This window comes from Lactuca virosa, chromosome 5 (assembly GCF_052849685.1).
Source record: "Lactuca virosa cultivar CGN04683 chromosome 5, Lactuca_virosa_CGN04683_v6, whole genome shotgun sequence".
NCBI classification, from domain to species: domain Eukaryota; kingdom Viridiplantae; phylum Streptophyta; class Magnoliopsida; order Asterales; family Asteraceae; genus Lactuca; species Lactuca virosa.
Window position 1 is genome coordinate 169,187,189 of NC_136430.1, and position 23,855 is coordinate 169,211,043.

Genomic DNA, 23,855 nt, shown 5'->3' on the forward strand with positions numbered 1-23,855 from the left:
TCTTTATATCCCGGTTTAGTAAGGGTTTGTCGTGAATCAGAGGGTTTCGGGTGAAATGCAAGTGTAGATCCTTGGATCTCGGGTTACGAGTTAGGTACCGAGTTAGTTCTTGGTAGGGAATCATATTGGGAATCGCGGTTGTTTATGTGCAAGGTCTTCATTTTAGTAGGATATGACTTAAGGAATATGTATGCTAAGGGTATCAGTTAACGGGTTCAGGGTTAAAGGATGGTTTCAGTTTTGATGGTAAATCAGGCTCTCGTGATTGTGTTTTGGTTTGGTTCTATCTTTGTGGGGGTTAGGCAAGTATGGGGTTTCGGAGTTTCAGCAGTGGTATGTTGGTTTGGCAATTGAAGGAAGCAGTGTCTTGTTCAGCACTAGAAGGTTTATCTCCCAGTTTTTTTCGTATTGATCATTATATTCATGGAAGTGTTAACATCAGGATGAGCCTTTCTCGAGGAATAGCTAATCCCTTTGGTCAGATGAAAGGTTGCCGGCAGCAACGTATGGCCTGTGACTCTATTTTCTAGTGGGAACCTCAGGTAATCAGAAATTGAGTAGTCAGTGGGGATACAAGTGGAATGGATTTAGCAATGGTTCAGTTTGGACGGTCTGTCATGGAGTCAGACAAATTCGAGGCCCCAGATTTCAGGTTGAGTAGATATGGCTATTCTGCATGGGTTTGTTTTAAGCTAGGAAAGGATTCATTCATCTTTGGGTTCGGAGAGCCCTGCTAGGGTTGACTTCGGTCGCCTTTGGAAAGGTTGTGGTATGCTCGGGATTGTGGTCGTGTTGCTCGGGATGTCTGGCATGCCTGGGATAGTAAGGAATGATTTCGAGGACGAAATCTAATTTAAGTGGGGGAGAGTTGTACCGCCCTGTCCCAAATCATTTCCTATTTTAGGGTGGTGATCAAAGATCGGGTATTAGCAAGCTTAGGACCTTTGAGGAATTGAGATCTGGACCCATTTGGATTTGGGTGTCATAATTTAGATGATCCGAGTGTTCGGTTTGTATTTTGGGAGCCAAGGTTATTTTGGTAAAGTGTCAGCTCGGGCTTCTATGAAAATTGGATTTTTGTTCGGGAAATTGTAAGGCAGGTATGAGTTGATAAAAGCGTAGAGCTTCTCGTTACCTTTTCATGGATATAAGGATCGTCGAAATTGGATTTATAATGAAGAACTTATGGCCTTCAGAGTATTATAAGGTTCAAGGGTAACCCTAGTACGTGGGGTGTACATAGGGAGTACGCAGGGCGTACTAGTGCAAAGTGAAGTACTTGGGGCGTACACTGGTGTACGCTTAGCGTACCAAGATGGAATGATCGTGAGGTCGAGGCCTCGTACGTTGGGCGGACGAGGACTACATTAGGCGTACGAGGGTTTAATGAAACCCTAGTTTTGAGAGGTTGCACCCTATTTAAGCTCATTTAGTCCCTAAGGTTGGCCTCTTTACCAGCCTCCATACCTCCTAAATACTAAAATCGACATTTAACCTCCATTGTTGTGTTTTTGAGCTCTTGAGAAGAATTTGGTGATTGTTTTGCTCATTTTGAAGAGATTGAAGAAGGTTGCAGATTCATAGCTTGATGGGAAACTTAGAGATCTAGAATCATCACTCATTTTCCAAGTCTTTTGAGGTATCAAGTTCATACCTTGGCTTTTGAATGCTTATATCTCTTTATGTCTTGATTTTTATGCTTTTGGTCCCTTTTGGGTTGGTTGATGAGTTAAGACGTTTGTGGGGCTTGTCCTTTTAAATCTGAGCATGTTATGAGGTTCCTAAACATAAAGCTGCAAGCTTTATGTTGTTTATGGTCACATGCATGAATTAAGTTGTCTATTAAGTCCTTTTTAACTATAAGATCTTCATTAAGCCATGCATGCACATAAAGTTAACAACTTTACGTGATAAATCAGCTCAAGGAAGTCAGATCTAGGTTTTGGAATAAAGTCTTTATGGATTAAGAGCTGGAAATGAGATTTGGCCGAATGGGTGAGTACGCTGGACATACAAGCTCATACGCGCCGCGTACAAGCCCTTAAGCATGTACGCTTAGCGTACAAGCTGAGTACGCCCTGCGTACTCAGCCAGTTGGGCTTCGCAAATTGGACCTTCGATTTGGGCCATTATTTTGGGCTTAGATGCTTAGGGCCTTGTTTGGCCATCAAGTGTTGGGTTGATACTTATTTTGGGTTCTTAGAAAAGGCCCATGAAAGGGGTTGGGCCCAATTTGGGAAATTGGGCCATGATTTGGGCCTTGGGTGGCTAATTAGGTTTTGGGCCTTTTGAATTGTAAGTTTGGGCCTTAGTCTTGGACTAAACTAGGTAAGGGGTAAAATGGTCTTTCTACCCTATTTATGGGTTGTTGGTTATGGATTTGAAATCCAATTATTTGTTGGATGTTATTAGCTCGAGGATTTGTCGGACTAGCAGCTAGAGATCGTTCGGTGTGATTCAGCAGTTCGAGGTGAGTTTTCTCACTGTATCAATAGGTCGAAGGCACCAATGTCGGTCCATTACTTGTTTTGTGGAATGCTAGTTGTCTTTGTGATACTTTCTTGGAGGACCCCAGGGGTAGCCCGTGGCATTTGTATGGAAGACCATGGGGTAGCCCATGGCACTTGGATGTCAGACCATGGGGGATGCTCGTGACATTTCAAGGAAAGACCATGGGGGTAGCCCATGGCACTTAGATGTCAGACCATGGGGGTAGCTCATGGCATTTCAAGGAAAAGACCATGGGGGTAGCCCATGGCAAATATATGTATGGTATGTGGTATTTGGGGAACTCACTAAGCTTTGTGCTTACGGTTTTCAGTTTATGTTTCATGCACTTCGGTTTTCAAATGGAAGAGCTCGGGATGATTGCAGAGCACACACCACCTTGTTCCGCATTTTCTTAACTGGATCTGATACGATGTGATGATTGACACATTTGTTTTATTTGGATTTTTATGATGATGTTTCTAGAATAGTGGTTTTATTAATTTAAAATGAAATTTTTGGGTCTTATTTTTGGGACGTTACATTAGAGAGGATGACGCGGAGAAGACCGCGTTCTAGACTCGTTATGCTCGTTAGAATTTCGTGGTGATGCCATTTGGGCTCACCAATGCGCCTATGGCATTTATGGATTTGATGAATTGGGTATGCAGGCCGATGCTCGATTGAACAGTCATTGTTTTCATTGATGATATCTTGGTATATTCCAAGACCCGAGAGCAGCATCAGGAGAACCTTCAAGAGCTTCTGGGAATGTTGAGGCGACAACGGTTGTATTCCAAGTTCTCGAAGTGTGAGTTTTGGTTACGAGAGGTCCAGTTCTTGGGGCATCTAATCAACTATAATGGGATTTTGGTCGATCCGGCCAAGATTGAGGCCGTGATGCAGTCGGAGGTTCTGAATTCTCCCTCGGATATTAGGAGTTTCTTGGGATTAGCAGGATATTATCAGAGATTTATTCAGGACTTCTCCAAGATTGTGGTACCCCTCACTCGTCTGACGATGAAGGGTATGGATTTCCGTTGGGGGCCTGAGCAGCAGGCTGCGTTCGAGACACTGAGACAGAAGTTGTGTGAGGCCCAAGTGTTGATCCTCCCTGAGGGTGTTGAGGATTTTATGGTATTTTGTGATGCATCCATCATCGGCCTGGGGGAGTTCTTATGCAGAGAAGGAGGTTTATTGCTTATGCTTCTCGGCAGCTGAAGCCACATGAGGTCCGATATTCGACTCAAGATTTGGATTTCGGAGTAGTGGTGTTTTCTCTCAAGATTTGGCGGCATTACTTGTATGGGGTCTGGTGTACTATCTACATGGATCACAAGAGTTTGAGGTATCTCATGGATCAGCCGAATCCGAATATGAGACAGCGTAGGTGGCTTGACGTGGTCAAGGATTATGACTGTGAGATTCTATATCACCCAGGGAAAGCGAATGTGGCCATTGATGCATTGAGCCGCAAGTCTGCTAGTTCTGCTATTGATAGCCTATGTATGAGGATTTTGATTGATTTTCCATTGCTGGATTTGATTAGGAGAGGCTCAGGCTGAGGGAGTCAAGAAGGAAAATTGGAAACAGGAGAGACTCAGGGGTGAAATTGACCGGTTTGCTACAGATAGTCGTGCATTATTAACCCGGTATGGACGGGTTTGGGTGCCAGATTTTGGTGGGATCAGGCAGATTGTGTTGGAGGAGGCCCACAAGTCTAGGTTTTCGATACACCCTGGAGCCACCAAGATGTACCGGGATTTGAGACTTAGTTACTGGTGGTCGTGCATGAAGAGAGAGATGGCATGGTATGTTGAGGGGTGCTTGACCTGTCGGATTGTCAAGGCCGAGCAACAGAGGCCGCATGGCAAGTTTCAGCCATTGGAGGTTCCCATGTGGAAATGGGAACATATCAATATGGATTTCATCACCAAGTTACCTCGGACGGCTAAGGGATTTGACGCAATATGGGCTATGGTGTACCGTATGACCAAGAGCGCACTTTTTAGCCATTCGAGAGAGTTCTTCAGCCGAGAAATTAGCCGACTTGTACGTGCGCGAGATTGTTGCTCGACATGGTATTCTAGTCTCTATTGTATATGATCGAGTTATTCGGTTCACATCTCGTTTTTGGCAGAAGTTCCACGGAGAACTGGGTACGAGATTTCACTTTAGCATTGCTTATCATCAACAGATTGTAGGCCAGAGCGAGAGGACCATTCAGACACTTGAGGATATGTTGAGGGCTTGTGTCATAGATTTCGGTGGGAGTTGGGACTCCTACCTTCCTCTGGCGGAGTTTCCTACAACAACAGTTATCACTCCAGTATCGGTGTGCCGCCATTTGAGCTTCTCTATGGGAGGAAGTGTCGTACCCCAGTCTGCTGGGGAGAGGTTGGGCACAGGGTTATGGGAAGGACTGAAGTAGTCCTTCAGACGACAGAGCTTATTCAGCAGATCAGGAAGAGGCTGCAGACAGCTCAGAGTCGGCAGAAGAGTAATGTCGACAAGCCTCGATCCGAGTTGGAGTTCCAGGTTGGCGACATGGTTTTTCTCAAGGTATCACCCTGGAAGGGTGTAATTGTTGGATTAGGTGTCTAAGCCCATAACTATAATTGGTATATACTTGACCCGAGAGTAGCATGGTCCATTTCGAGTTGCATATCACCAGGATAATTTGATAAGATGGACTTTTGAGAAGAGGTTATTTACGATTTATTAATATATTATAAGTTCTAATATATTAATATGAAATCATATAATTTAATTAGTATTGATCAAGAATTAATTTGGAATTAATTTAATGATCAAAAGAGACTAATTAAATTAATGGGGACTAATTATGGTAATTAGTGAAACATATGGATTGGGCTATTGAACCATGTTGGACTAAGTTTATGTAAGTATTCATAAAGAGTTAACCCACATGAACCATGGATCATAAACCCATGTGTATGGATTAGGGTTTACCCATGACCTTTGGAATCCTACACTATATATATGTTTCTCATACCCTAAAATCATCTCGACATGTTCTTGGAGTTCATAGGAGACGATTTTGAAACTAGCAACCTCACTCTCAAGTTCTCATTTGTCCAAGGGTGTGTTGTGAACCGTTTGAGGCATCACATTTGGGGTGCTAAGTTCTTAAAGGCCTAAACTACAAGCTATAACAAAGACGTAATTCTATAACTCACTTTTATGTTGATCATGTCAATTGTATGCTAGTTGTAGGCTTTATGCTTTAGAAACAATATTGCATGTATAATTAGAGAAAACATAGATCCAAAGCATTTAGGGTTGTATGTGCACCATAGGATGTTGTACTATACAAAACCCAACAGTGGTATCAGAGCCATGGGTTGTTTTCTGTTATATTGTTGCAATTGTATTATTTTCAAAGCTGGAAAATCTGCCAATTTCGTTTCTGTATGCCCACCACGACGTGGCAATAATTACCACGACGTGGTGAAGCATCAGATGGCAGATTTCGGTTTTCTTGGCATAATTTGGATTTGGGTAATTAACTATGGATTGTTTTCTTAATAAAAATTCGTTTTTTTATGTTATGAAAATAATTAGCCTCATCCAAATAAAAGATAATAATCAAAATTTCAAGTTTAGTGTTAGTTTATATGATAAGCTAATTTATTTGCAAATTGTTGACATGGTATTATCTAGCCTTATGAGTTAGAATAGATCAATGATAAATTATATGGTAATTTTATTAGTATAAAATAATGATCTCAGTGTTTTTAATGTCCTCCATAACTTGTCCTCAAGTTATGGAACATGAAACGTTTTTTCATAAAAACCATATTAACTCATAAGTTATAGAAAGCCAAAAGTTTTCAAGAGTTACAAAACTTGGTCTCAGGTTTTGGTATTTGAAAAATCTCAAATTAAGAAACTCTTGTAATTAAAAGGTGTAACTCTTGGGTTCATAAATTAAAAAAAAAATAATTAAATAGTTTTTAATTTTGAATTTTTTTAGAACCTTGATGTCTTAAATAGTTCAATTACACCTTATGGAATTTATTAAATTAATTAAAGTGTTTTAATTAAAAGAGATTAATAATTCCATAATGACATGGTTTAAGTTTAATTAAATTAAGAGTATAATTTATTAATAGATTAAACCATCTAGTATTTTAAAAGTTAAAATACATCCTTATACTATTGTAATATTAAAAGTTTAATAATTATATATATGTATAAGACAAGTCAGACATACCGTTAGTAGGCCTCATTAACGAAGTCGGTCTATAAGGGGGGTATAAGGTTACTGTAACATCCAAAAATTCAAGACTAAAAATTTTGTTTTTAATATAGAAAAACACTTAATAACTTTGTTCTGAACATTGAAAACATTTTATTTTAAACAAACATCAGAGTCAAATCCCAAAGATCACATAATGCGGAATAATATGGGTGAATGCGCTGTGATCGTCCCGAGCTCCTTTTCTTGAAAACTGAAGATACCTGAAACCAAAACTGTAAACTGTAAGCACGAAGCTTAGTGAGTTCCCCAAATACCACATATCATATATATCAACTGGGCCATACATGCCATACATACTGTGAGCCATACATATTAATCATATATCAAATATGGTGCTATGTGCCGCATAAAGTCTTGTTGTTATGCCACGGGCCGCCACGTGGTCTTTCTTGCCAAGCCGGAGGCCACCCCGTGGGTCTTACAGACAAGTGCCAAGAGCCGCTTCCTGGTCTTCCATGCAAGTATCACAGAGACAGCTAGCATGCATACTACTATGCTTAGCTAATGAGCATACAATGTGCCAGGAGCCACCTCCTGGTCTTTCATACATACTGCCTAGGGCTATCCCCCGGGTCTTCCTACCATACATAATAACATACTGTGTGCCAGGAGCCACATCCTGGTCTTTCATGCATAGTGCCCAGGGCTAACCCCCGGGTCTTCCTACCATACATAAACTAAATGGGCAGGCATTGTGGTCGTAGACCCATACACACAGTGAGGAGACTCGCCTTGCACTGCTGAAATCTCGCAGATAAACCTCTGGCTGCTAACTGGCAATTCCCCAAACTGCTGCTCCTTCGGCTCCTCGAGCTATCAGTACCAAAATAACACTTATCCCAAAACCAATACTCCTCATTAGGGTAAAATGACCATTTTACCACTAGTCCAACTTGGTCCATATCTAAGATCCAAAACCATAATACAAAAAGGCCCAACACTAGGTAGGCTTCCCAAGCCCACTAATGGCCCAATTTTCTAAATTGGGCCCAATCCCTCTAATGGGCCTTACCCTAAGCCCAAACATATTATTGTCCCAAAACATCTGACTTCTGATGGCCCACTAAGGCCCAAAGACCCAAAGTCCATTGCTTGGCCTAACCCGAGGCCCAAAACACATCAAGTCCATAACTAATGAGTACGATGGGCGTACTCCTATGTACGCTAAGCGTACAATCTAAATGGTGCATACGTTGGGCGTACCTGCATGTACGCTCAGCGTACTCTAATCCAGAAGCTACAATCACATATCCAAGTCCTTTTCAACGTCTTAATCCATAAAGTCACTGACTTGGTGACTTTACATGACCCTAATAAGCCTAAACCTCAAAATAGGATTCCATTCCCATAAAAATGATCTTAACTCATGCATGGACCCAATAAGACATTCAAGATGGCAACTTTCTGCCTTAGGGACTCATTTAGAACTGAGAGTGGCAACTCTAAGTCCAAAAATCGGATTTGAACCATAAAGTTCTATACTTGGAACCAAAATGACTTCAAAATCACACTACACTAGATCTAAGCATACTTCAGGAAAGTTATGAACTTTATACCTCCAAAGAGTCCCAAATGATGATGTTATCCCGGATCTATGAGCTCAAGCTACCCCAAGTCCTTCTTTGTCACTTCTTCTTTCTTTTTCCAAGCTTAAAACCACCAAGATGGGCTTCTCAAGATCAAGATCACACAAGAATGGAGGGATGACACGTTCTAGGGTTTTTCTGAGGTTGGGGAGGCTGATAAAGGGCTAGGGTTTAAGTCCTAATGTTCCTTATATAGTGTTTGACCCTAAAATTAGGGTTTCGGGTCTCTGAACGTACGTTGGGCGTACATCTCGTACGTTGGGCGTACGTCTCCAGCATCCACGACCACTTAACCCTTCTACGTTGGGCGTACCCCAGCTTACGCTGGGCGTACTCTTGCGTTGGCCACCTTGCATGCATGGTCCTTTCTTGCCATATTTCTCCATTAAGGACCAATATTGCCAATAACTTCAAAGTGCTATAACTCCTTCATTCTAAGTCCGTTTCCGACGAACTTTATATCCACGAAAAGGTAGCGAGAAGCCCTACGATCCTAACTACACACCCAAGCCTTAAAACCTTTCGAATAGAACACAAGACCCATAAACGACCGAATCGCCTATACCCTGGGCCTCCTAGAACACAACCAAAGTACTTTTTAAAACGGGGTGTTACAACTCTCCCCCACTTAAATTAGACTTTGTCCTCGAAGTCTTCTGTGGATACTTATCTCGGTTACTTCTCATGGGACACAGTAGCCCCTCCAAGCTAGCCTGAATGCTCGCAACCATTCTTATACAACGCTTAACCTTGTCTACTTAGTCTGATCCCCGAATGGACCGCTACACTTGACCTCCTGAGGTCCAACCATTACCATGCACAAGCGATGGCCTTTACAAGGCAACTGTACATAAGCGACAACCTTCCTTGTCTCTGCGAAGGACGGATCCTTTGTTGTAACTAATCTCCAGCCAATCCCAGTGTTGGTCTCTTCGCTGTTACCCTGGGCCTCCTAGACCACAACCAAAGTACTTTTCAAAACGGGGTGTTACAGTTACTGCCTATAAAATGGCAGTTTAATGGGTTTCCACTTTCACCCACCGCTTCCTTGACTGGTGGAGGGTCGTTAGCAGAATGGGTAGGATAGGACATTCTCATTAAAAGTATAATGAAAATACCAAGTAACTAAACTCTTATAAATTCCCAGTCTTAGTTACTTAGGAAAAATGTGAATTTGGTGCTAACCCATGAAATTTCACTTTGCACCTTGCCAAGTCGTTAGTGGAGCGTGTGTGGTTAACCGGCACACTAACTTGGACTAAAAAGGGTGGAAAAAGGTAGCTCGATGTTTGTCATAGATCAATGGAGTGTGTGTGGTTAACCGGCACATTGATTAGGCGATAAATGACATCGATAGTACCAAGCTAATTTGCATGGTTATTCACACCTTGTTTGTGATCCTCAGTATCCCAGTCACAAACTTGAAGGGCATAATTGAATTTTAACATGCCATTGAAAAATTCAATGAATCTCAAAGGATCTAGTAATTTCAATTCATTTAAAACCTAAAGTTCATTTTCGTTTTTCATGGTGGAAATTGGTAAATCATCATTTACCTACCTTCAAACATTTTGCAATTGGATTACGGCATCCCTCTTCCGAATTGTAAAATATTGTGTTGGGTCCTAGCCTTAATATTTCATTTGGGTATTATGTTAAGGACTTAAATCAACTAACTTGAATTTCTCCCTTATGGATGTCTAGTTCTGACAACTATGGTCTTCCTCATTCTTTTGGAAAAAGTTTTCTTTATAAAGATGATATTCCACAAGACGATCGAGGTGAAAGATTAATCCCTTCTTCGTGTTGTAGTGGAACTTCACTTACTCCACCTCCTCCAATAAATTCTCCCTGACCCACAAGTTCAAAGACTTGAAAAGTTCAAGGTCACTCATGCCCTATTAGCTAGAAAACACCAAGATGGAAGGTCGGTGTGTGCACATGTCTTGGAGATGAAGTCACACATTGACAGGCTGGGAATGTTAGGAGTCGATGTCTCAAGGAAGCTGGCTATTGATTTGGTTTTTCAGTCACTCCCTGAGTCGTATAGTGAGTTCATTAAGGACTACTATATGACAGATCACGACATGACCCATATCGATCTTACCTATTTGCTTGTTGCTGCTGAATCAGTAATGATTTGGCGCACTGGTAAAGCAAATTTGATTGGAAGATCTACTCCCCAAACTTCCATGGACATTGACAATGGCAACATTGGAAGTCCAGAAAATCTTTCTGTTCCCAATGGAAAGGGATTGGCCATGGTCAAGTTATTTGACCAAATGGTAAAGAGAAAGGCTAAGTCTGAGATAGTCCCATGTACCATTCCCAAAGAGTCCATATGTTTCTATTGCCAAGAGAAGGGGAACTGGTTGCGAAGCTGCCACATTTACCTGAAAGATCGCAAGGATGGTAAAGTCAAAAAGTTTGACTCTACTTCAGAATCAAAGAAATGAAAGGAAGCTTAAAGGAAGAGTAAGCTGATCGTGAAGAGTTGGATTTCGATCGCATGGTTTGATGATCAGAATTTTGAGTTGCTGCTTAAGAGTTATGATAGATTGCTTAGGAATAGATAACAACATAGTTTTCGTATGTATTTGCATTGTAAGGATAAGTTTTCCGAAATTTTTTAAATAAAGAAATTTTTTGAAATTTATCTTATTTTAAGTTTCCTTACAATGGCATTTGTGAAAATTGTTGCTAATATGTTTCCATTGATAGCAATATTGGAAAATGGATTTGATTCTTTCGTTTGTGGTAGTGTTAAGATTTACCAAATAAGGAAAGATTCTCATCACCCAAGTTTCAGTTGGATAGAAACTTAGAATCATGCAACGTGTATTATGTGATGAATGAGAACTTCATCTTTGGGAAATTAAGACTAATTCCTTATACACATGTATATGTGAGTCAAGTGAAGGCCTAGGGATCGGGTACACTTGGTTGTGCGCTGATTAGGTCTACCATAAAGAACGATAAGACTACTCGTTATGATTTTCTAAATTTTAGTAAATATGGTTATGCTTACAAAATTAAGTGTAATTCTGAACCATTGGAAAAGTTTCAATGTTTAGCAGAACGAATAAGAAGAATCAAATTAGGCAGAAAGATAAAAGTTTCTCCAATCTGAAAAGAAGGGAGAGTACTTGAGTATCGTGTTTTATGATTATCTTAGTGATTATGAAACCATATCACAATTGATTCTCTAAGGACATCTTAGTGCATTTGTATGGCTAAGAAGAGGAATCAGGAATTGTTGAAATGGTTAATCAGGAAGATAAATCATACTTCGTTCCAAAATCAAGTCTTAGAGTCATACTCCAAGATTGTAACTTGAGTGACATGATCTTAAGAAAGGTTTATAACACTTATCATGTAACATCCAAAATTTTCGAGCCAATTTAAAACTTTTTAAAACATTTCAACTCACATGATTATTACAAACTTGTTTTCAAAATAATATATTGTCAGAGTATCCCAGAATCAAATCATAAAATCATAAAATGTGAGGAGCGGTACGATCACGCCTTTGCCTTCCCGCGATCATCAGAAGTACCTGAAACAATAATCGATAAATGTAAGCTCGAAGGCTTAGTGAGTTACCCCCAAAATACCAACGCCGTACAGATATAACCATATCATATAAATGTATAAGCAAACAGCATGCATAATGAGCCATCAGTCTGACTGGACCAAATCCCGGTCCTCAGTCTATCTCGACCACTCTCCGAGCCCTCGGCACGTCTGGACCTCCCTCCTCGGGGCCTTCAGCCTATCCATACCGCTCGATGGACCTTCGGCCTGACTAGATTTGCCCGGCCCAGGCATGCAGTCTACCCGGTCCGCCCAGGGTGTCTTGGCCTACTGCACACAGCAGGACCTGCCTCAACCCTTTCCCCAAACCAACAAACATGTGCACATATATATAAACAATTTAACATGCAGATCTAACAGATCACTAGTCATGGCAACCATGCTATAACCAGGATACCGATCTAACCGATCTCTAACATCGCAATCATCCTAAACCAGGATGAAACCTAACATAGCAACCATCCTAAACTAGGATGAAACCTAACATAGCAACCATCCTAAACCAAGATGTAATCTAACATAGCAATAGCATAACGACCATCCTAACCCAGGATGTAAATCATAAAGGGTCGGCCTTGGTGTCGTAGACCCTGTTGATATTGTGAGGATAACTTACCTCTCAACTATCGCACTGAAGTGATAGGCTCGACTCTGGAATCACCAACACGAACTCCACCACCTATATTTACCATAAAACCCTTTTTCCATAAATTTCTAATTTACCAAAATGCCCCCAGGGGTCAACTGGTCAACCCTTGGTCAAAGTCAAAGTCAACTATCAAGGTCAACAGTCCATGTTGACCTCAACTCGTCGAGTACCCTCAGCTACTCGTCGAGTTCCTGACATAACTCGCCAACTCACCGAGTCACTTGAGTGACTCGTCGAGTTTCTAGTGTCAGTGGCCATAAACCTCTTGGCCAACCCGTCGAGTTTTCTCCTTACAACTCGTCGCGTTCATACGTGTCCAAAGGTTGGGAAAACCCTAGCCGACTCGCCGAGTCATTCGACTGACTCGCCGAGTCCAAGGCAATCTTCATCGGACTCGCCGAGTTGTTCATCCAACTCGTCGAGTACAGGACCATCTTCAAGTGGCTCGTCGAGTTGACTATGCGACTCGCCGAGTCTCTTCAGACCTTCATCCATACAGGTACTTTTTAAGCCATGCAGCGGCTCCATATTGCAGATACAAGCTTCTAAGGCATGTTTATCACGTAAAGTTTCAAACTTTACGTGCATCCAAGGCCCTAGAGACTCTAAATGACCAACCTAAGCTTCTAATGGAGCTTTACACCTTAGGAGAGTCTCATCCTTGCAAGAGTTGGAAGCTTTATGGACTTAAAGGCCCAAGAGAGTTCAGATCTGAAGTTACAACTTCAGATCTTAGCTTATACACAAGAAAAGCTTCCAAACATACTAGAAAAGCCCTAAATTTTACCCAAAAAGGGATCTAGAAATGAAATGAGGTCAGGACAGCGATTTGATACCTTCCAGAAGATGCCAACTAAGATAGATTTCAGATCCCACAAGTTCCTTGCTTCTGGATACTTGATCTCCAAGCTCTTTTCTCCAAAAATCCTCTTCCAAAGCTTAAGAATACACAAATGGGAGCACACTCACACGAATTAGGGTTTCTGGATTATCAAGGGGCTGCAAGGGGAGGCTGAGGAGGCCAATGATCCTTTAAATAGGGTGCAATACCCCGGAATTTAGGGTTTCATCTACCATATCCTACTCGTCGAGTCCCTTCTTGGACTCAGCGAGTAGGTCACTAAAACATGCGGACCAACCCGCTGCTACTCGACGAGTGGGGAAGCCAACTCGTCGAGTACACCTTAGATCCAATAAATTCTTACATGAACCAATACATGAGAATCGGGGCGTTACATATCAAATGTAGAGTAAAATGTTTTCTACTCTTGTACATTTGAAATTGGTAAGTTGTGATTTTTTGGATAAGACAAAGACCAACAAAGATCAATTGTTTGAAGTGTTTGTCTTGATAAAAACCGCACTAACTCTTGAATATTTTTTTGTCAAGTAATGTTCCTTGACAAAGTGAATCTTATATGTCAAGAGGTCAGTGGGAGTCTTAAAGATCTTGAAGAGTTTCAAGAACTAATCAAGAGTAAACCAATTGTTTAATCACTAGCACACGACTTGAGGTTTGTAACCTATCGTGTTAGCATATTCTTGTTTATGTGCCCATTCTAGTTAAAGTGGACTATGCATGTGAGTTCTATGAGTGCTCAATTGTTTGCATAACAACTTGGAAGCAATGATAGGCACTTGTGCTGCCAGGTGGTAAGAAATTAAGATTGAACAAGTTCAGTCCATATAAGTTTGGATTTGTCACTAACCTTGTCTTGTGATTATCGTTATGACAAATTCACATGGATAGGAACACATACACCATAAAATCTAAGTTTCATAAGGTATCTCTCCAATTCATGAAAATGATTGTGAGGAAAAGCTTTCACTAAGTAGATTTTAAGGAGATAGCGATTGTGATATTTGCATTCTCAAATTCGATTATGATTACGGCATCCCTCTTCATAGTTTGAATTGTGAGAAATGGCAAAAGGTCTAAACAGTTGAGACTTATTGTTGTAAGTTCTAAAATTGTTTAGACACACATGTGAGCTATCTAAGGAAAGGTGTATGAGTTTGAGAAGCCTAGATAAAGTCTTATCGAAGCATTTTGTATCAGAAATCTTAACTTTAGTAAGAAAGTCAACAAGTATTGATTTCTAGAAGTCCAGCTGATTTTTGGGTACATGTCAAAGCTAGTGGGAGCATAAGTGTTATGCTATTAAAGAAATAATTGTTATGCTAGTGGGAGCATAATCATTATGGTAACTGTTGCAAGTTAGCAATGTTAATTATAGAAAACAAAAAGTTTCGATTTGCAAAGTTGCAGAGGTTAAAAGTTGTTTTGCTATAATTAAGGGAGAAGAATTCATACTTCATTTCGAATCTAAAAGCTTAGATTGAGATTTTAATCGAATTTAGTCATGGACATATGTGAATGTTATGTATGAAATGATTCAACATAAGGAAATTCTATATGTGGAAATATTATAGCGAAATACTGGTAAAGTATCATGTCTTTATGTAAGACATTATGAATCGTATCCCATATGCTTCGGGTATAGGATCGATTGCATATGCTATAATATTAATCTATTCTAATTTTCCAAATGCCTAGGGCATTAAGAGGGAAAAGGGACTAGAACGAAATATGACTAAAATGGTTAAGCAATTGTTGAGGACAATCTGAGGTTTACCAAAGATTGGTTGCTCATGGATAGTTGGAAGTAAAGTGTAAATTTTGGAAGGACCATATTGACATACTCTGAGAAGAGGTAACTCTTGTTCAGAAGTGATAGTCAAAATGGGAATATTGAAATGTTACCATAAGTGGAAGTTAATAATAAAATCTATGTAAGATTAGAAAACTTAATGCAAGAAGGATGTTCAAAGGAATGTACTTTGAATATGAGACTTCGTTTCCATGGAATTGCTCTCCATTGGAATACTTTGTAATGTCTGTTGCCAAGTCTCTATGACTTTTGTGCATAGTCATTACAATAGGATCATTGCATATAAGTTTAGAATCTAACAGATTTTAGCAAATGGCAAGAATTTGGTATTCTTACATTTACGATAAGGATTTGGAATTGTGAAATAAGCATCATTGAAGTGTTGTCCATTGATCTATTTCATAAAGAGAGGACCATAGACAAACGTAGTGTGCATGCTTGGAGCATGGCATAACTATTGTTTTAATTCAAGTATTAAGTTGATTAATCGAAACATTATACAATGAATAATGTGTAATCAATATCGTGATTAAGTAAAAGGTGTTTTATTTATATTCATAAGTTCTGAGACCATATTGGATTCGATTATTCTTGTGTTTCACTTTGCATGTTTTGACTTCCCGAATAACTAGGTTATTCAAACCATCCACAGTCGATCATACTTTGGAAATAGGTATTAAGGCAAAACTGTCATGAATCTGATTGTAGATTGTCTAGGTGTTTTAGACATAAACAAGTTTGTTGCAGTGTTCATGAGTACTCCTGTAATAAGATTTGAGTATTGGATTAAACCCACGCTCATCTGAATCACTTCATGGATTTTATCACGAGTGATTGTGAGACGATAATATCTTATATTCTTAAAACAGAGACATATGAGTTGTAGCTTACAAATCGGTTTCACATTGATGATGCGTAAACGCACCAGTAACTCGGTGTTATAAAACGTATTGTTGTGTGTGATTTGATGAGTAAATACAGCAAGCATATGAGTCGAATTTTATCCATTCCTTTTACCCTTAGATGGATAAAAGTGATATATGTGGGCCCCTCGATGATTTAGTGATGACACCCGAAGCGCTTGGCCAAGCCTGGACTGATTTGATTTGTTTAATTAGTCGGTCGTCATAAATCGGAAATCGGGAAACAACAAATGGACAGAGAGAATGATTATAATCCATGTCTCATGTCCATACGATATCTATAATGGAGGAATATATGATCCCTTATCTAATGGACGCGTCATTGACCAGGTCAGAGTTCGACAGCGGCTTTTAAGAGCTACGATTGCTAGTCGGGTTGTGGAGTCATACTTGCAATAATAGTTATTAGACTTATCCAAGTGGGAGACTGTTGGATTAGGTGTCTAAGCCCATAACTATAATTGGTATGTACTTGACCCAAGAGTAGCATGGTCCATTTCGGGTTGCATATCACCAAGACAGTTTGATTGGATGGACTTTTGAGAAGAGGTTATTTACGATTTATTAATATATTATAAGTTCTAATATATAAATATGAAATCATATAATTTAATTAGTATTGATCAAGAATTAATTTGGAATTAATTTAGTAATCAAAAGAGATTAATTAAATTAATGGGGACTAATTATGGTAATTAGTGAAACATATGGATTGGGCTATTGATCCATGTTGGACTAAGTTTATGTAAGTATTCATAAAGAGTTAGCCCACATGAACCATGGATCATAAACCCATGTGTATGGATTAGGGTTTACCCATGACCTTTGAAATCCTACACTATATATATATAAATATATATATATATATATATATATATATATATATATATATATATATATATATATATTCTCATACCCTAAAATCGGCTCGACATGTTCTTGGAGTTCATAGGAGCCTATTTTGAAACTAGCAACCTCACTCTCAAGTTCTCCTTTGTCCAAGGGTGTGTTCTGAACCGTTTGAGGCATCACATTTGGGGTGCTAAGTTCTTGAAGGCCTAAACTACAAGCTACAACAAAGAGGTAATTCTATAACTCACTTTTATGTTGATCATGTCAATTGTATGCTAGTTGTAGGCTTTATGCTTTGGAAACAATATTGCATGTATAATTAGAGAAAACATAGATCCAAAGCATTTAGGGTTGTATGTGCACCATAGGATGTTGTAGTATACAAAACCCAACAGTAATATGCTTCAGTAAAAGGGGCAAGTTGGGACCCCGGTATATTGGGCCATTTCGGGTGATTTCCAGGGTTGGGAACGTAGCTTACAGGTTGGATTTGTCTAAGGAGCTCATTCAGATTCACAGCACCTTCCATGTTTCTCAGCTCCGGAAGTGTGTGGTTGATGATTCAACGGTTGTTCCTTTGGAGGATATTCAGGTTGATGATAGCCTAAGTTATGTGGAGTAACCAGTGGCAACTTTGGATCAGAAGAGGAAAGCCTTGCGCAACAAGGTGGTATCTTTGGTCAAGGTTCAGTGGCAGCATCGGAAGGGTTCCAAATGGACGTGGGAACCCGAGTCTGAGATGCGGGAGCATTACCCTAATTTTTTTTACAGCAGCGAACTTTGAGGACAAAGTCTAGTTCAAGTGGGGGAAAATTGTAACATCCCAATGATGAGGTACTTCCAATTTCAACCCTGCGTATGAAGATTATTTGCATTTTAGCCCTTGTGTATGAGAAGTCAAAATGGAACATAGTGGCATTTTTGTAAATTCTGGGCGGAGCTCACTTACTCTAGGCGTACATAGCGTACGTTGGGCGTACATGCCAGAAACCTGAAACCCTAATTTTTAGGGTTTGGACCCTATTTAAGCATCCTTAAGTCCCAACCTGCCTTTTTTCATCAGCCTCAAACCCACTTTCATCCCCAAGCAAACCCTAATCCATTTTAGAGCATTCTTAAGCATTTTGTGTGTGTTTTGGTAACCTTGAAGGAGAGAGGAAGAAGAGAAGATCATCTTGGTGGAGTGGGACTCTTTAGATCCATAATAGCAACATCATTTGGCATCATTTGGAGGTAAAAAGCTATGAACTTGATTAAGAGTTGTTTAGATCTTGTTTAGTTATGAAATGGTGTTCTTTTGGTCCCATAAGCTTGGTATTATGGGTATGGGTTACTATAATCCATATAAGTTCTCCTTTCAGACGTTTTGAAGCATCTAGAAGCATAAAAATGTAATCTTGGTTGTTAGATTCCTTCCATGCATGAGTTACAAGGTCTTAATAGGTTAAGTAGTTAGGTTTTTTGTGTTTGGGCACTTAATGGCCATGCAAGACCATAAGGTTGGAAACTTTATAGTTAAGGACGTTAGTTTAGGGCTAGATCTGGAATTTCGAAAAAGGAGCTTCGGGAATAAGCTCTTAATGGAAGGATTGAGGGAAGGATGCATACGTTGGGAGTATGGATTGGTACGATGAGCATACTAGGTCAGCTTCGCGTTTTTGTCAAGGGATGAGTACGCCTAGCGTACTCAGCTACGTTAACCAAGTTTGACTTTTGACTTTTACCTGCTTTGAGCAATTTTGACCTAAGGGTATTTTGGGTATTTTAGTTGTATTTGAGATTAGTCACTATTTGATTAATAGGTGATGGGTAGAGTTGATATTCGCAGCAGAGACCAATTCAGCTATATGTTCGGACTGAGAGGTGAGTTTTCCCTCACTGTACTTATGGGTTGAAGGCACCAAGGCCGGCCCATTGGATTAGATATCATGTTTTGTTGCATACTATTATGCTGAGATATGTGTTCACTGGTTATATGATTAGACGGGTAGATCTGTAAGACTACCTATGTTTCTTGATTATTGTTTGTTATTGTATATGTTGACATGTTATGGTTTCATGGTTTGAGGCGGGCCAGCTAGTGCTGAAGTCCAAGACACCTAGGGCGACCCGGATAGACTGAAGGCCTGCGAGGTGGTCCAGTCAGGCCGAAGGCCCGGAGAGCGGTCCAGATAGTCTGTAGGCCTGCGAGGCGGTCCAGTCATGCTGAAGGATCATGTATGCATGTTGTTGTTTCTTATGCTGTGTGGTGGTACCTTGGGGGAACTCACTAAGCGTTGGCTTACAGTTTCAGTTTATTGTTTCAGGTACTTCATAGGATCGTGGGAAGGCGAAGGCGTAATCGTGCACATCTTCCTGTTTTGTGATTTTGGGTCTTGGGATATTCTGATTATGATTATACTTTAGAAACAATGGTTTTTTGTACACATTTTATGGTTAATCGGTTGTTTTTGAAAAGTTAAAATTTATCCTGATTTTTGAGATGTTACAACGAGTGGATCGGGGAGGAGAGTATTGGGTTTTATGAGGTCAGAGAGTCCTCCCAGACACCTTGGCGCGATCCCATTCCAGAGGATCCCACAGATAGATCGATCTCAGTATTAGTCCCGTGAGTAGCACGACATGGGGATCGTATACATCAGGTGAAGGAGGATTGTGACTCGCTAATGAGAGAGATGAGATCATTAGTTGGTAGAGTTAGAGATGTAGAGCATGGGAGATATATAGACGAGATAAGGATCCTCCACGCATATGATCATTTGGAGGAGACGCGTTCTCTAGTACAATATCATCATATCGTGATCGAGAGTCTAGAGCAGTGAGTGAGGGAAACAGAGGTTTGATTGATGGTATCAGAGATAGGTGCAGCCACTATGGAGGTTATTATCAGTTGCCTTCAGCATCAGTTAGCACAGATAGTGGCTTGAATGATAGTTTGTTTTGGTTTGTGGTAGATAGTTCTAGCCAAGGAAAGCTAGGAACTATGATTTTTGGGTTTGAGGGAAGGAAAATTAGTGTAGCGGATAATAGGAAAATGCTATGTCTTTTTCTTGTAAAATAGATGCTTTTCCTATTCAAACCACACCATTTGACACTCTTTTTGGGAAATTTGATGCAAAATTTTATGGAAGTTAATGAAATTTATGTAATCTTAATGTATATTGTGTTACTTGTTTGGTTCGCTTTCTTGATATTAACTCTCTTAACTAAATTATCAAAGTAAAACTCAAATTTTATCATAACAACTAACATATGCAATAAATTTAGAATCATGCCTTGCACCAGAAGAAACCCAGGACAACCCGAGCCTATGAGCTCAACCGCGATTGAGGAATTAGTTGCCCAACGCGTCGCTGATGCAGTAGCAAATCTAGAGACCCCTAGGAACGTAGGATCAGGAGGCAATGGACGTGAGAGTTCGCAAGAAGATGACCAGGGTCTGTTCATATAAATATTTTATGAACTGTAAGCCAAAACCCTTCCATGGAAACGAAGGCGTACTTAGGTTGACTAGGTGGATAGAGAAGATGGAGTCTGTTTTGAGATAAGTTTCTGGTCGTAGGACTGTAAAGTTAGGTTCGCTGCTTGCACCCTGGCAGACACATCCCTAAGCTAGTGGACCAGTTACACGAAGACCATAGGCATTAATTTAGCAAATGTCATGGCTTAGAGTGAGTTAAAACAACTCATGATGGAGGAGTACTGCCCACACGAGGAAATGCAGAAGCTGAGCAGGAGTTGTGGAATCTGACGATGCAGGAAGTTGATGTTGCCACTTATACAAGTCGTTTCAATGACATTGACACCTTATGTCCCTGGATGGACACCCCTTTGCCTCAGCCTATCCAGGGCTTAGTCACTGTCTCAAAGCCAACCACCTTCGACAACACCAAGAGACTAGCCTTTAGTCTGACCAATTAAGAGATTTGTCATGGCATGATGGTCCAGAAGGATGACCTTCCGAATGTGGAGGGTAGAAAAAGGAAGTTTGGAAAGGAATCCAAAGGGAAGGCTAGGAAACCAGTAGAAAAGAAGCGGGAAGTGGTTCAGGCATTTGCGGTAACAACAACCTCGATAAGGACTACCTCTGGAAGTAGTCTGAAATGCAATGAGTATGGGTTTCTTCACAATGGATCATGTTGATTTTACACCAACTGCGGCAAGAAAGGTCACCTTGCCAACAGATGCAAAACCCCAACCAATCGAGGAACTGAAAAAATAGAGAGTCGAGCGTGCTATAAGTGTAAAGAAGTGGGACACATCAGGAGGGATTGTCCAAAGCTGAAGGGACAAGGAGGTAGTGCTAGGAGCAGAGCATTTGTTATAGGAGCCAAAAAAGCCGTCCAAGATCCGACGGTAGTAACGGGTACATTCCTAAGCAATAATCTATATGCAAATATACTTTTAGATATCGGTGTCGATAGAAGCTATATTACTCCCAAATTTATGAAATTATTAGACCACCCATCTAGTAAACTTAGGGAAGCCTATAGGATAGAAATGGCTTACGGCCAAGTCGATAGTGCTCAAGAAATACTTAGGAACTGTACCTTAACGTTAGATAATCATACTTTTCTCTTCAACCTTATGCCAATGGTCATTGGAAGTTTCAACGTCATTATCGATATGGATTGGTTATACTATAACCACGTCGAAGTACTATGCTTTGAGAAAGCCTTACGTCTACCCCTACCAAACAGAGAACCCTTAATCGTCTACGGTGATAAACCCAGTAGAAATCTAAGGATCATATCCTGCATGAAGGCCGAAAAATACTTCAAAAAAAGTATTTTGCCTTCTTAGCTCATATTGTTGATAGGAAAGACAATAAGAAGAAAAAGATCGAGGAAGTACCTCAAGTGTGCGATTACCCTAATGTATTCCCTGAAGATCTACCAGGTCTGCCGCCAGCTCAACAAGTAGAGTTTTGGATTGATCTAGTTCCAGGAGCTGCCCTAGTAGCAATATCTCATTATATATTGGCACCATCGGAGATACATGAACTCTCCAGTCAACTACAAGAACTTCTTGACAAGGGTTTTATTAGACCAAGCTTCTCACCTTGGGGAGCACCCATTCTATTTTTCAAGAAGAATGACGGATCTTTTCAAATGTGCATAGACTATAGATAGCTAAATAAGTTGACCATTAAGAATAGATATCAACTACCCCGAATAAATGATCTCAACGATCAACTGCAAGGATCCAGTTACTTCTCTAAGAACGACTTGAGATTTGGATATCATCAACTTTGAGTCATGGAAGAGGACATTCCAAATACTGCTTTCAGAACGCGTTACGGTCATTATTAGTTCTTGGTCATGCCATTTGGATTGACTAATGACCCAACTATTTTTATGGATCTCGTGAATCGAGTGTGCAAGCCCTACTTGGATAAATTCGTGATTGTATTCATCGACGATATTATGGTATACTCACGAACCAAGGTAGATCATGGGCAACATCTTCGAGTAATCCTAGAGCTTTAAGGAAAGAAAATTTGTACGCAAAATTCTATAAGTGCGAATTTTGGATAAGAGAAGTACACTTTCCTGGGCATTTGGTAATACATTACAGCCACCTTAGAGATCTGACTACCATTAGGGACGCCTTAGAGTGGTAGATAACATACATTAGGATTAGTTAAATATCCTACAAAGATAGTAAATTAGGATTAATGAAATATCCTAAAAGATAATAAGATAGGATCGTTAGATATCCTCAAAAGATAGTAAGCTAGGGTTGATAAAATATTTTAAGAAAGGTTTTTCTAAAAGAAAAAGGATTCTTAATTTAATACAACCTAATAAACTATAAAAACTTGTGCACACACCAACATTATGTTGACATTTTCAAAAATACACGTATTCTCACAGAGATGAGTGTTAAGGAGAGTCGTGCCGAGTAGGAGGTTTTCCAGGAAGCTTGTTGGATTTTAGTTCCATTTGTTTGTCATTTCTAGTTATGTTTAGGATGTGTGCTTGACCTTTTAAACAATGTAATCCCAAATAAATTATAATAAATAAAATTATCGTTTGTGATATACTTTTGTGTTATGTTATATATATATATATATATATATATATATATATATATATATATATATATATATATATATATATATATATATATATGCCTCGATCCAATTTCCCCCACATCGCACCGCTTGGCGTTTCCGCCGTCGGTCGGGGGTGTGACACATATCAGCAAGTGTCACAAAGAAAACTATCATCCTACAAACATAATCCAGTGGGTCGGCATTGGTGCCTTCGAACCACGAGTACAGTAAAGAGACTCACCTCGATCGATAAATGAGTAAATCTCACACACAAGCCGACGGTGCTAAAGTCTTTCCCACTAAACATATCAAAACCAAACTCTAATTAGCAATTAAGGTAAATACCCCAACTCAGCAAGTCCAAAATACCAAAACTAATCCTTATTTGGGCAAAAAACTATTTTGCCCTTCTAGGTTCTCAACCCCTCATAGGTGACCAAAATTCAAATTGGTCAAAAAGTTAACGGTCAACCTTCCATTGACTTACGCATGGTGTACCCTTAGCTCTATGCAGGGGGTAGAGCCTTAACCAGAAAACGGGTGAAACCCAGGATATGTTGGGTGTAGCCCATATTACGTCCCGCATAAGACGCCTTTTGCCAATCATCATGTTAAGCACTCAATACATTAAGACCTTTCACTCAAAGCTTAGATTTAACCCTAATGAACATTCTAAATCATAAAGTCTCCAACTTTATGCCTTTGCATGGCTATATGGAGCTCAAAATCAATCCCAGTCCCATAACATT